This window comes from Onychostoma macrolepis, chromosome 22 (assembly GCF_012432095.1).
Source record: "Onychostoma macrolepis isolate SWU-2019 chromosome 22, ASM1243209v1, whole genome shotgun sequence".
In the NCBI taxonomy this organism is placed as follows: domain Eukaryota; kingdom Metazoa; phylum Chordata; class Actinopteri; order Cypriniformes; family Cyprinidae; genus Onychostoma; species Onychostoma macrolepis.
In genome coordinates this window covers 23722035-23735503 of record NC_081176.1, presented here as the reverse complement: position 1 = coordinate 23735503, position 13469 = coordinate 23722035, and the positions used below count along the sequence as shown (strand labels likewise).

General features: G+C 38.8%; 1 pseudogene; it reads left to right on the top strand.

Annotated features, from left to right (window-relative positions):
* The first annotated feature begins 266 nt into the window (after positions 1–266).
* LOC131530285 (vitellogenin-like) lies at positions 267–6986 on the top strand (annotated as a pseudogene).
* The last annotated feature ends 6483 nt before the right edge of the window (positions 6987–13469 follow it).

Genomic DNA, 13469 nt, shown 5'->3' with positions numbered 1-13469 from the left:
CTAATTTTGTTGCTTCAGCATTGCTTTATGTGTATGAAAGAACTGGAAAAAGAATGACCTATTTGAATATAAAAGTCAAAGGAACAGCATTTCACTGTGGACACTGGCATGAGGAATGTCACTGTTAAGGTTAACCTAACCTCTAACTGATATTTATGTTCAAATAAGTTGACTTACGTTTTCTCTTGTGTGCAATTTGATATGCACTTAAAGACATCTGTTAATAATTAATTTAAGAATTAATACTTGGTCAGCAAGAAACCACTATAAAAGGTCTGTTTCTCTGAGATGTTCTTTACAAACCACCAGCCATGAGAGCTGTTGTGCTTGCCCTGACTGTGGCCCTTGTGGGTAAGTCAAAATATATTTATATATATATTTTTCTCATTTTCTCTCTTTATACTTATTTGAAAAACTCTTAGAACCTCTTGAAAATTCCTTTATTTAAAAAATTGTTGATGTTTATTTCTTTCAGCAAGTCAACAGATCAACCTTGGTAAGTAATATGACTTGGAAATGAGTTTGTACAAAATGAGTTTGTAAGTGGTGACTTACACTGCATTATTGCTTAAAACTAATGGTCATAACATCAGACTTAAATCAACAATACTCTACCCTTTTCAGAACCTAAGTTTGCCCCTGATAAGACCTATGTGTACAAGTATGAGGGTCTACTCTTGGGCGGTCTTCCTCAAGAAGGTCTGGCCAGAGCAGGTATAAAAGTCACGAGCAAGGTTCAACTCAGAGCTATGACAGAGAACACCTTTCTGATGAAGGTAATGATTGTAGAAATTGTATATGACTGTAGAAATTGTAAGATTTTCACAAGAAAAAAAAAAATGCCATCATTGGATGTTAAAAGCAACAATGCCCTCACTTAAATGGAAAATGTCCCCTTACAGCTCAAGGACCCTCTAATCCACGAGTATGCTGGTATTTGGCCCAATGATCCATTTGTTCCTGCCGCTAAGCTCACCTCAGCACTGGCTGCTCAGCTTCAGATTCCCATCAAGTTTGAGTATACTAATGGTGTGGTTGGAAAGGTATTTGCCCCTGCAGGAGTCTCCCCTACAATCATGAACTTGTACAGAGGCATCCTCAACATCTTTCAGCTCAACCTCAAGAAGACCCAGAACATCTATGAACTGCAAGAGGTGAGAAAGTAATCCTAGTACATTTATGAAGGCATTAATAAAAGCCTTTTTGAGTTATGCAATCTTATTTATTTATTTCTCGTCCTTTAAGGCTGGAGTTCAGGGAGTGTGCAGGACCCACTATGTCATCAGTGAGTCTCCAAAGCCCAACTCTCCAATTACTGTCACCAAGTCTAAGGATCTGAGCCTCTGCCAGAACAGAATCATGAAGGACATTGGCTTAGCATACACTGAGAAGTCTGCTGAATGCACAGAGGTAATGAACATGACTGGGAAGACTTGAAATATTTACTCAACAATATAATTTTAAAAATGTTAAATTCTTCATATTCCTTTCTCTCAACAGAGGGTCAAGAGTCTGATTGAAACTGCAACTTACAATTACATTGTGAAACCATCTTCCACTGGTGTACTGATCACTGAGGCAAAAGTTCAGGAAGTTCATCAGTTTTCACCCTTCAATGAGATCCATGGTGCAGCAATGATGGAAGCAAAGTATGACTGATCCTCTGTGAGAAATATGAAGTAATAATATTCCCAACAGATTTCATTACTTTAAGTAAAAATAATTATTTGTTTCAGACAAACCTTGACTTTTGTTGAGATTGGGAAGAGCCCAGTTGATCCAATCAAAGCTGATTACATGGTTCGTGGATCCCTGCAATACGAGTTTGCAACTGAGATTCTTCAGACCCCTATTCAACTACTGAAGATCAGTGATGCACCAGCCCAGGTATTCCTTTAACAATCTCCAAGTCAAATCCTTTGATCCATGCTGAAGACATCAACTGAGACTAGCTCTTACTCTCTTCTAGATTATCGCGATCCTTAAGCACCTTGTTGAAAACAATGTGAACATGGTCCATGATGACGCTCCGCTTAAGTTTCTTCAGCTCAGCCAGCTCCTGCGTCGTGCCACCCTGGAGAACATTAAGACTATCTGGGCTCAGTTCAAGGACAAACCAGTTTACAGGTACAATTTGTAAGCAATAAATGAATAGGAATTTTTTAAATTATGTATATATTTTAAACAATAACTCTGGTAGGCGCTGGCTCCTGGATGCTCTTCCTTCTGCTGGCACACCAGTCATTATAAGATTCATCAGGGAGAAGTTCCTAGCTGATGAACTTATGGTTCCAGAGTTCATTCAGGTTCTTGTGGTTGCTCTGCAAATGGTCACTGCTGATGTGGACACCATCCAATTGACAGCTGTGAGTAAATCTAACTATACTCAAGATGTTGTTCTTCAAATCTTGCCTAATTTAAACAAATATTTTCTTTATCTTGTTGAACAGAGTTTGGTTATGCACAAGAAAATCTCCACAATCCCAGCTCTGCGTGAAGTTGTAATGCTTGGATATGGTTCCATGATTGCCAAGTACTGTGTTGCAGTTCCCACTTGCTCTGCCGATCTCCTCAGGGTAAACAGTTCAAGCCTTAAATATCTGATAGGGATTTGCCATTTGCCGTTTGCTAATTGTACTGTTTGTGTATCACATTCATCAGCCCATCCATGAGATTGCTGCAGAGGCAACTTCTAAGAATAACATTCCTGAAATCAGCTTGGCTCTTAAAGTTCTGGGCAATGCTGGTCACCCTGCTAGTCTTAAACCCATCATGAAGCTCCTGCCTGGACTGAAAACTACATCTCTGCCCCTTAGAGTCCATGTTGATGCCATCTTGGCCCTGAGGAACATTGCCAAGAAAGAACCCAGGCTGGCAAGTGTCAGACATTGTAGGAATGAATTACTGTAAAATGACCCATTTTCTTCCAATAATAAACTGACCTTGTTTCTTGCCACAGGTTCAGCCAGTGGTCCTGCAGCTTGTATTGGATAGATCTCTCCACCCAGAAGTGCGCATGGTTGCTTGTATTGTGTTGTTTGAGGCCAAGCCATCAGTGGCTCTTGTCTCCAGTCTTGCTGGTGCTTTGAAGACTGAAACTGACATGCATGTTGTGAGCTTTGCTTATTCCCACATCAAGTCCTTGACCAGAATGACTGCTCCTGATATGGCAGCTGTGTAAGAAAAACAAACCATTTTTATTTAATTTACTTTACCATGCTAAATGAGCACAAACCGCAAGTAATAATGATTGTCTATTTCAGTGCTGGTGCAGCTAATGTTGCCATCAAGCTCATGAGCATAAGCTAGACAGACTTAGCTTCCGTTTCAGCAGAGCCCTTCAGCTGGACTTCTATCATAGTAAGTGTTGCAAAATTCTTAAGAAAGCTAACAAATGATGTGTTGAGTATTTATCAAAATGTATAAAAGACTGCATCAATGGTATTCTTACCCATGTCTCTGTGCAGCTCCACTTATGGTTGGAGCTGCTGGCAGTGCCTACATGATCAATGATGCTGCCACCATCCTGCCCAGAGTTGTTGTAGCAAAAGCACGTGCTTATCTGGCTGGAGCTGCTGCTGATGTTCTTGAGGTGGCAAACAATTTAGAAAAAAAAATCTGATTGATGGTTTAAAAGTGTTTTTGGCCTTCACTCAATTCATGCTCTCAAACAGATTGGTGTGAGAACTGATGGAATCCAGGCGGTTCTTCCGAAATTTCCTGTTGGAGATGAAAGTGTTGACCATATCACAAAGATTACGCGCACCCTGAGAGCAGTACGTTTTCATGTCCAATGCACTGTATAATTTTATACATCATAATAAATTATATTTAAAATTTATAATATTGCTTATGTTTAACCCCTTAAGCTCATAAACTGGATGGACTTTCCAAAAACTCAGCCATTGGCTTCAGCCTACATCAAATTACTTGGACAAGAAGTGGCTTTTGTCAGGATTGACAAGACCATCATTGAAGAAGCTCTACAGGTATTGTGTTGTAGTTTATCTTTCATTACTTTTATTTGTGAGACAGGTCTAAAAAAAAAAACAATTCTCATAATTAGAGTTAAGATTCTCATAAACACTATCCCCAGATTGTGACTGGACCCAAACCACGTCAACTGTTGAAGGAGGCGCTTGAAGTTTTGCAGGAAGGAATTGCCTTGCAGTATGCCAAACCCCTGCTTGTAGCTGAAGTGCGTCGTATCTTGCCAACCGCAGTTGGTCTGCCCATGGAGTTCAGTTTCTACACTGCTGCTGTTGCTGCTGCGAGTGTCAAAGGTATTTTTTTCCTTAGAATTTGATATCCTTTCTTCTGATATGAGGGGGTCATTGCTAAGGTTGATGTTGTTCCATTCATCCTTCTAGTTAAGGCCACCATTAAACATCCTCTCCCTGAGGAGATTGAGACTATGACTCTTGAGCAGCTGAAGCAGACTGATGTTCAACTCCAAGCTGAAGCTAGAGCAAGGTACACATTTACAGCTACATTCATAGAGATGAGATATAATTCACACAACAATCGCTCTACAAACAATCTCCTTTATTCTTTCAGTATTGCTCTCCAGACCTTTGCTGTGATGGGAGTGAACACTGCCTTGATCCAAGCTGCTGTTATGATGAGAGGAAAGATGCATACAATTGCTCCTGGAAAAGTGGCTGTAAGAGTAGACATTCTCAAGGGCATCTACAAGGTTGAGGCTCTGCCTGTTGAGGTTCCTGAACATATCGCTGATGTGAGGTAATGAAATCTTAGTGATGCCAGTGTAGCAAACATTTTGAATCAATTATTAATTCATATTTTTTCTGAAAAGTGAAATGCAAGTCACTTTCTTCTTGTTCCAACAGCTTTGAGACTTTTGCTGTGGTCAGAAACATTGAAGCTCCCACTGCTGAGAGGACTGTTCCTTTAGTACCTGAGGTGTTTGGGCAGAATTCCCAGACACCTGCTGATAATTGGGTAAACTCTGAACACACACACAATGCATATGTGTTAGTATGCTGAGTATTCGTTTACTTCATGTTGTAAGACTCATTATAATACTTGATTTTTCTTTCCAGTCATCTGAGAATCAAGATAGGGTTCCTTTGAAAGCTCCTGCTCCATTTGACAAGACTCTCTGTTTTGCTGTCCCATACATTGAAATCAAGGGATGCGTTAAGGTGCACTCTCACAATGCTGCTTTTATCAGAAATTATCCTCTGTTCTACATAATTGGAAAACACTCAGCACGTGCTACAGTGGCAAGAGGTATACTTACAGAAATTATTATATTCATGAAACTCAAGGATTTTCAAATAAAATGATAATTAAGGGTTTGTTGTTTTGGATTTAGCTGAAGGTCCTACAGTTGAAAGACTGGAGCTTGAAGTCCGATGTGGTCCTGATGATGGCGGGAGTCAAATCAGTATCATTGATGAGCAGACTCAAGAAGGAAAGGATTTCCTGTTTAAACTGAAGAAAATCCTGGAAGCTGAAGATAGAAACCAGACCAACTCTTCTGAAAGCAAAAGCAAAAGCAGCAGCAGCAGCAGCAGCAGCATCAGTAGTCAATCCCTCAGCGGCAGCAGTTCAAGCTCCGCCAGGTCCAGGTCTCCCACGACTGAGGTGAGGACAAGGAATGTCATGTGTTGGTTAATTCGCCAATGTATGTGTCATAAATCTGTATATTCATTTGCACTGAATATTTTATTGATTTTCAGACTGCCACCATCATGGAACATTTCAGGAAATTCCGCAGGAACAGGGTAACTACTGAAAATAATTTTGTCAACAATATAGTTTATTCAGATCAGACACTTATGTTTATAACCTTATTTTGCTTGCAGCATTTGCCACCCCATAGTGCCTCAAAGAAAGATAGCAGTGGAAGTACTGAGCGTATCCAGAGACAGGTGGATCAATTAGTGCCATTTGTTTGGTCATAACACAAAACTCCAATTAAAATATGACATTTAATATTTGTATGGTTTATGCTTACAGGTTAATTTCCTCGGAAAAGAAGCTCCACCTCTTTGTACTGTCTTTGCACGTGCTGTGCCAGCTGGCCAAAAGCCGCTGGGCTACCAACTTGGTGCTTACTTTGACAAATCAACTGCAAGAGTGCAGCTTGTTGCTACTTCCATTGATGAAAATGACAACCAGAAGATCTGTATTGATAGTGTTCTGCGGAGCAAGCACAAAGTCACTGTAAGACTGGAAGTGTGATTAAAAATATATATTATATAATACATTCTTCTCAGATTTAAGCATAAATCTGTTTTTCAGACCAAGTTTGCTTGGGGCCCAGAGTGCCGGCAGTATGCAGTCACTGCTAAAGCTGAGGCTGGTGTACTGGGTGAATTCCCTGCTGTGCGTTTAGAGCTGGAATGGGACAGGCTGCCGGTTACTGTCACCACCTATGCTAAAAAGTAATATTCATCAGCACAGAACAACAAATGTGTAGTGTAGAAAATGGAACTGGTTAAATTCTCTACTCTTCTGTGTATCCTGTCACAATTAGAATGTCCAAACACATTCCTATGGTGGCTTGCGAGGCGGGATTCCGTCTTGAAAGTGCAAAGAACAAAGCGAAAGAGATTGAACTTACTGCAGCCTTGCCAACTCAGACGTCCATGAATGTCTTCGTCAAGTTTCCAGAGGTGAAATAGTTTTCCTTCAAATGATGACTCTCACAGAAAGATAAAAAACACAACTAATTAAGTTTCTTCCTCCTGCTCTAGATGACACTGTCAAGAATGCGTATGCCTCTCCCTTGACGTTCCCATCAATCCAGATGGATCTCTTTCCATTCGAATCGATGATATCTCCTGGGACAAGAAACATACCGAGGAAGAATAAGATGTGAAGAATTGTTTTATATTCAATAAAATGTGAGCTGTATTCACATGTAATTGATTGGTTTTTGACAGTTTAATTGAATTTTACCACTGATGTGATGCAACGACACTAATAAACACCCTGCAAGTTAATGAGTTGCCAATTGTTTTTACTTCACAGTAATTTCCAGCATCGTTTACTGATTGTTAAATAATGCGAATGTACAGGTGGAATGGCATTTTTGAGAAACTTGAAATAATTGAATAATAATTATGTTCCACATTCTAATAAATTGGTACACATACTAGATACTAGAGCAAGAACAATTACAAGAAGGATGGTAGTTCTTCTCAGACCACCACAAAAAAAATCCAAAACATGAACCGGTATTTTAAAGAACCATGAGAAAGCAAGAAACCCTAGGTTTACCTTAACACGGGAAGTGTTGATCTTGAACATTTTTATTTAAATGAAGATATAAAAATCCAAAAATCTCCTTTGCACAATTGACCTATCGGTAAGCTCCTCCCCTTGAACACAGATGAGCCAATGGCAGTTGAGTGTCAGTTGCACGGGGACCGCAACTCAGACATCAGGTTTCAGTACCATAGAGAAACATTGGAAGATCCAAAGCTCTTACCTGTTTGATGGTGTTTTCGCTACAAAAGTGTTAAAACGATGTGCCTGGGGTACTTGTAACACTGATTGCAGGTATCCTCAGAGGATAGGTGTTACAAGCCCCTTTAAGGAGTCTAGGGGTAACAAGGGTGTAACAAAGTAATGGGGAGAGGCTGAGAGAACTGCCGTCTCCAAGTCCCAGGGCAGGTACGCAAGAATGCTCAGTAACACCAGTTTTAAGGAAATAACCCAAAAGGTATTTTATTTAACAGAATGTGGAAAAATACTTAGGCTTCAGGAGGGGAAAAGGCCAAAACAACAAAAAGTTCCTCTAAATAAGGTTTTAAGAAATAACTTGCCGATCAAAAGAAAAGTGAAATAAAATACAGAGATACTTCCCTGTCTTCCTCTCTAACTCAAACACAAGAGAAAAAAAAAGTAACTTCTAAAGTATATGGCATCCACCTCCCTACAAATGTTTTCCACTTAAACTGTTACAAAAAAACCCCAACTGAAAACACTCTGCTACTGACACATTTAACAACTTTACCTTAACACTACAGGTAAAGGAATCAACAAACACTTTGGTAACCAACAGCTCTGGGACTGGAAGATGGTAGCTGCAAGGACAGAACACCTCAGCGCCCCTCTCTCTCTCTCTCTCTCTCTCTCTCTCTCTCTCTCTCGGTGCATGCTGGGATTGTTTGGGTGCGTGAGAGTTTTCTCACGAGGGGAGGGTGAACGTTTGTTTTCGAACTTTTCTACAACTTTTGTTTCTTTTTTTCCTGATTACACTTAATTTCGTAGTGATAAGAGTATTTTGAGGATTCGTTTTTTTGGGAGAGGGATGGCGTCTCTTACGCCACCTGTTTCCCTCTGCCATGGAGTTAGGTGTGTGACGGCGAACGGGGTGAATGTGGAGGAAGTGTTACTTGCAGTAGGAGAGGAGATCGGCTATCAAAACATTTCATCTGCTTCGCGAATGAATAAAGTTGTGGTTGTGTTTGTAAAAGAAGAGAACCAAGTGAATCGTCTTATAAGCAGCGGAATAGTGGTAAGTGGAGACTTTATTACTGTTTTGCCGCTGGTTGCTCCAACTATTAAAGTAACCGTTTCAAATGTGCCGCCTTTCATCCAGAGTCATGAAATAGAACGAGAGCTTTTGCGTTATGGTAAGTTAGCTAGCGCGATTAAAACCGTTCCTCTTGGATGTAGAAATTAAGTGCTGAAACACATAATGTCGTTTAGAAGGCAGGTTTTTATGTTCCTAAACGAACAAGAGTTAGATGTGTCATTTAAAGTTTGGCATGAAGGACGAGCGTACATGGTTTATGCAAATACTGGGAACATGAAATGTTTTGAGTGTGGAGATGTGGGGCATAAGCGTTTAGCATGCCCACATAAAGTTCAAGTTCAAGCTGCGGTAGAAGCCGCTAGACACACTGATCAGGTTGATCCTGTGAAGGATCATGAAAACGTGCAGTCTGATGTGGAAGAGAATGAACCTCAGGGAGTTGAGGAAGTTGTAGAGGGAAATGAGCCTCAGCGAGCTGAGGAAGTTGTAGAGGAAAACGAGACCCAGGGAGCTGAGAAAGTTGTTGAATTAAATGAAGAAAATGACAACCAAATTGAGGAAAGTGTGATTGTGAATAATGAGATAACAGGAATGGTTGTAAACAATGTAAGGAGTGAGGATATGGATCATGTGGCAAGTAGTAGAGAAAATTATGTGGGAATTAGTCAAAGTGAGAATACTGGTGATGCAGAAATGAGAGACGAAGATACACTTTCTGAGTTTTCGGACATCGGGTCACAATTGATAGAAGACATGTACTCTTTAGAGGAAATTAGTGATTTTCTTGATACAACATTTGGTAAAGTTGTAGAGGTAGAACATTTTTTTCCAGATGTGGACAAATTTGTAATATCAGTGTTGCGGCTGCAAAAAACAGTGAGCTACGAAGTTTTGGATAAAAAGAAAAGATTCCGGCTGAAAAAGATGATAACGAAATTGAGGAGGAAAAAAGTGAATGTTTCAAAAAAATTGAAATGAACAAATCACAAGTGGTGTTCTTTACTCTGTGCTTTTTTCTTTTCAGTTTCTGTCTATTTCTTATTTCTCTATATGGATGTGTGGAGAGTGGGATCATTAAATATTAATGGAGGTAGGGACAAGAATAAATTAGCACAGATTTCAGAGTTTTTAGGATTAGAAAAGGTTAATGTTTGTTTTTTACAAGAAACGCATACAGACACTGATAATGAAGTTGAATGGGGATTATGGTGGAAAGGAAATTTGGCCTTGAGTCATGACACAAGAAATAGTGCTGGGGTAGCTATTTTATTTTCTGAAAGTGTGAATATTTTAAAGGTAGAAGAAATTGTTAAATGAAGATTACTATTAACACAAATTGAGTATAAAGGAATAGAATCTGTATTTGTTAATGTTTATGCTCCTAATAATGGTCTAGAAAGGATGGGTTTTTTTTATGGAATTACGAAATGTGATTGAGAAATATGATGATAATGTTTGTCTAATACTTGGAGGTGATTGGAATTGTACAATAGATTTTGTTGTGGATAGAAATGGAGAAGAGCCCCATAATAAGTCAAGTGATGCATTAAAAAAAGTTATCAATGAATTCCAGTTAACAGATGTATGGAGAATGAGGAATGAAGGAGTAAAGCAGTATACATGGCTAAGAGTGGTTGATAATAGAATTAGTGGAGCAAGATTGGATAGGTTTTATTTAAAAAAGACATGGAACAATAAGGTGATGAATACTTTTATTAGACCTAATGGTTTTTCAGACCATCACATGGTTATATTAGATATTAATCTGAAGAAGACAACCAGATCTAATTATTATTGGATTTTTAACATTAAGTTATTACAGGATGTCTTTTTTTTGTGAAAAATGTAAAATATTCTGGGATATTTGGAAATTGAAGAAAAATTCATTTGAAAACCTAAGCCAATGGTGGGATGTGGGCAAGACAAATATAAAAATGTTTTGTCAAAACTATGCTTTCCACTCATCAACTATTTTGAAAGCAACAGTGAAAGCTTTACAAAGTGATATTGAGTTCATTGAGAGGCAAGTTGTAAATAACGAAGAAGCTGTAAACTGTAATGGGTTAAATAAGAAAAGACAAGACCTGAGTTTTCTCCTACATGAGCAAGCAAAAGGAGCATTGATAAGATCAAGATACTCTTCCATAAAAGAAATGGATGCTCCAAGTACTTTCTTTTTAACCTTGAAAGAAAAAATGTCCAACAAAGATGATGTGCCATCTTAAATGGATTCGGACGGATCCGTTACATCAGATCCCACAGAGATGAGGAGACTGGCAGTAAACTTTTATAGACAATTATATACAGCTGAGAGTTGTGACATTGACTGTACTGAAGACTTGCTTAAAGAGCTCAGCTTGGAGAGAAACAAAAGCAAGCATTGGACGATTTAATCACATTTCAGGAGTTCACAGAGGCTATGCGGCAACTATCTAAAGGGAGATCGCCTGGAATTGATGGATTACCAGTGGAATTTTATCAACAATTCTGGGACCTAATAGGTCCAGATTTATATGAAGTAATTTTAGAATGCATCAAAAATAATTCCCTGCCAGTAAGTTGTCGTCGAGCAGTTTTGTCATTGCTTCCAAAAAAAGGAGACATCGGACTGCTAAAAAACTGGAGACCAGTATCTCTGTTGTGCCTGGACTATAAGATTTTTTCAAAGGTTTTAGCAAATAGACTCAAGCAATGTCTGGATTTGTTGATAAAAAATGATCAAACATATTGTATTCCTAAGAGATCTATTATAGATAGCCTTTTCTTAGTGAGAGATATAATTGATTTTAATCAGAATAATAAGAACGATATAGGAGTGCTGTCATTAGACCAAGAAAAGGCGTTTGATCGTGTTGATCATGATTATTTATTTAAAGTGTTAAAGAGTTATGGTTTTGGTGATGTTTTTATTTCTTATATTCAGTTGTTGTACTCTAATGTGTATGTGATGGTGAAAGTAGGGGGTGGTTTAAGTGCTCCAACACCGGTGACAAGAGGCATAAGGCAAGGTTGTCCAATTTCTGGACAATTATATAGCCTAATTATTGAAACCTTATTATGTAGGTTGAGGAGGAATTTAAATGGGACTTCAATCCCTCATGTTAATGGTCATTCTAATGTGGTTTTATCAGCTTATGCAGATGACATTACAGTTTTTATTACAGGACAGGAAGACATTGAAATGTTAACAAAAACTATTGAATTATATGAAAAAGCCTCCTCTGCTAAGGTTAATTGGACAAAAAGTGAAGGATGTATGATAGGTAAGTTGGAAAATTTTCCAAAACTTCCAGGAGGGTTGCAATGGAGGAAAGACGGCCTAAAGATTTTAGGTGTTTTTTTTGGAAATGAACAATTTCAAAAGAAAAACTGGGAGGGTTTGATAGAAAAGGTGTCTGCCCGATTGTCGAAGTGGCGATGGCTATTACCACAATTGTCATATCGAGGAAGGGTTTTGGTAGTAAACAATCTGGCTGCTTCTGTTCTGTGGCATAGGACTGTAGTCATGGAGCCACCAGAGGAGCTGATCTCCAATATACAAAGGACAATAGTGAACTTTTTCTGGGATGGACAACATTGGTTGCGTGCTGCAGTATTATACCTACCAGTACAAGAGGGTGGCCAAGGACTGGTGGATGTGAGAAACAGAATCCGTGGCTTCAGGCTACAAGCTGCACAGAGATTCCTGTATGATAAAGATGTGCTTTGGGGAAAAACTGCAAGTGCGATCATGAGGAGAGTTGGTGGCTTTGGACTTGATAAACAACTGTTTTTAATTAAGCTTGAAGAGATGAACCTGTCTGAGCTCACTGTTTTTTATAGAACTGTGCTGCAAACATGGAGAACTGTGGTAAAAGCAGAACGGAGTATGGACAATCTGGACCTTTGGGCACCAGAGGAGCCACTTTTTTTTAATCCACTGATTCAAACTAGATTGCTGTCTTCTGTGACAATACGACAATGTTTATTAAGGAATGGAATCGTAAAGTTGGATCATTTATTGAATGAAGATGGATGGAAATCAAGTGATGAACTTCAAGAAGCAACAGGCTTGAGATCTTCACGTCTAGTGTCTAAGCTAAAGGAAGAAATATACAATGTACTACCAGGTGGATACAGAACATTTATTGCACACAGACATGAGAACACCCAGGAAATGGGGGATAATGTGCAGTTTCCAGAACTGGTGATTTCTCCAGCAATAAAGGAGGATGAAGAAGAAGTGGTGGATGCCATTTTATCCTTCAAGAATCCTCAGTTTTATTCTTTTAAAAGCACGTCAAAGAAAGAACTGTATAACATCACAGTAAAGACAATCCATCAAGACTCTTTGAGAAAACAAAAAATTTCCAAGTGGCCAGATTTGTTGAGCCCAGACTTCCTGATAAGAGACAGGTGGAGAGCCCTATATAAATCCCCTGTAGAGAAACGTTCGGGGGATCTGCAGTGGAGGATTATTTATGGGGCGATAGCAACAGACAGACATGTGGCACACCTTAATGCAGCTGTAAAGGGGGAATGTAGATTCTGTGGGGAAAAAGAGGATTTAGAGCATTTGTTTTTGAAGTGTGAGAGATTAAAAGGTGTTTTTAAATTGCTTGGGAGCTGGTTTAGGAAATTTGATGAGAATTTTTCAGAGAAGGTGTTTATTGGAGGGATAAAATATACATTTCCAAAAAGGAAAAAATGTGCTTATTAAATTACCTGATTGGAACGGCTAAACTGGCAGTGTGGAAAACACGAAAAAACAAAGGTTTACAATTGGCAACTATAGATCCTGAAGAAATGTGCAAGCGGCTTATAGCAGGGAGGCTTAAGATTGAATTTGCGTATTATAGGTTGACAAATAATTTATTTGGTTTTTGTGATATATGGTGTGTTAACGAAGTGTTATGTATGTTACATAAAGATCAGTTTGTTTTAAATTTTTTAAAAATTTTAAAGGAAGGTTTTA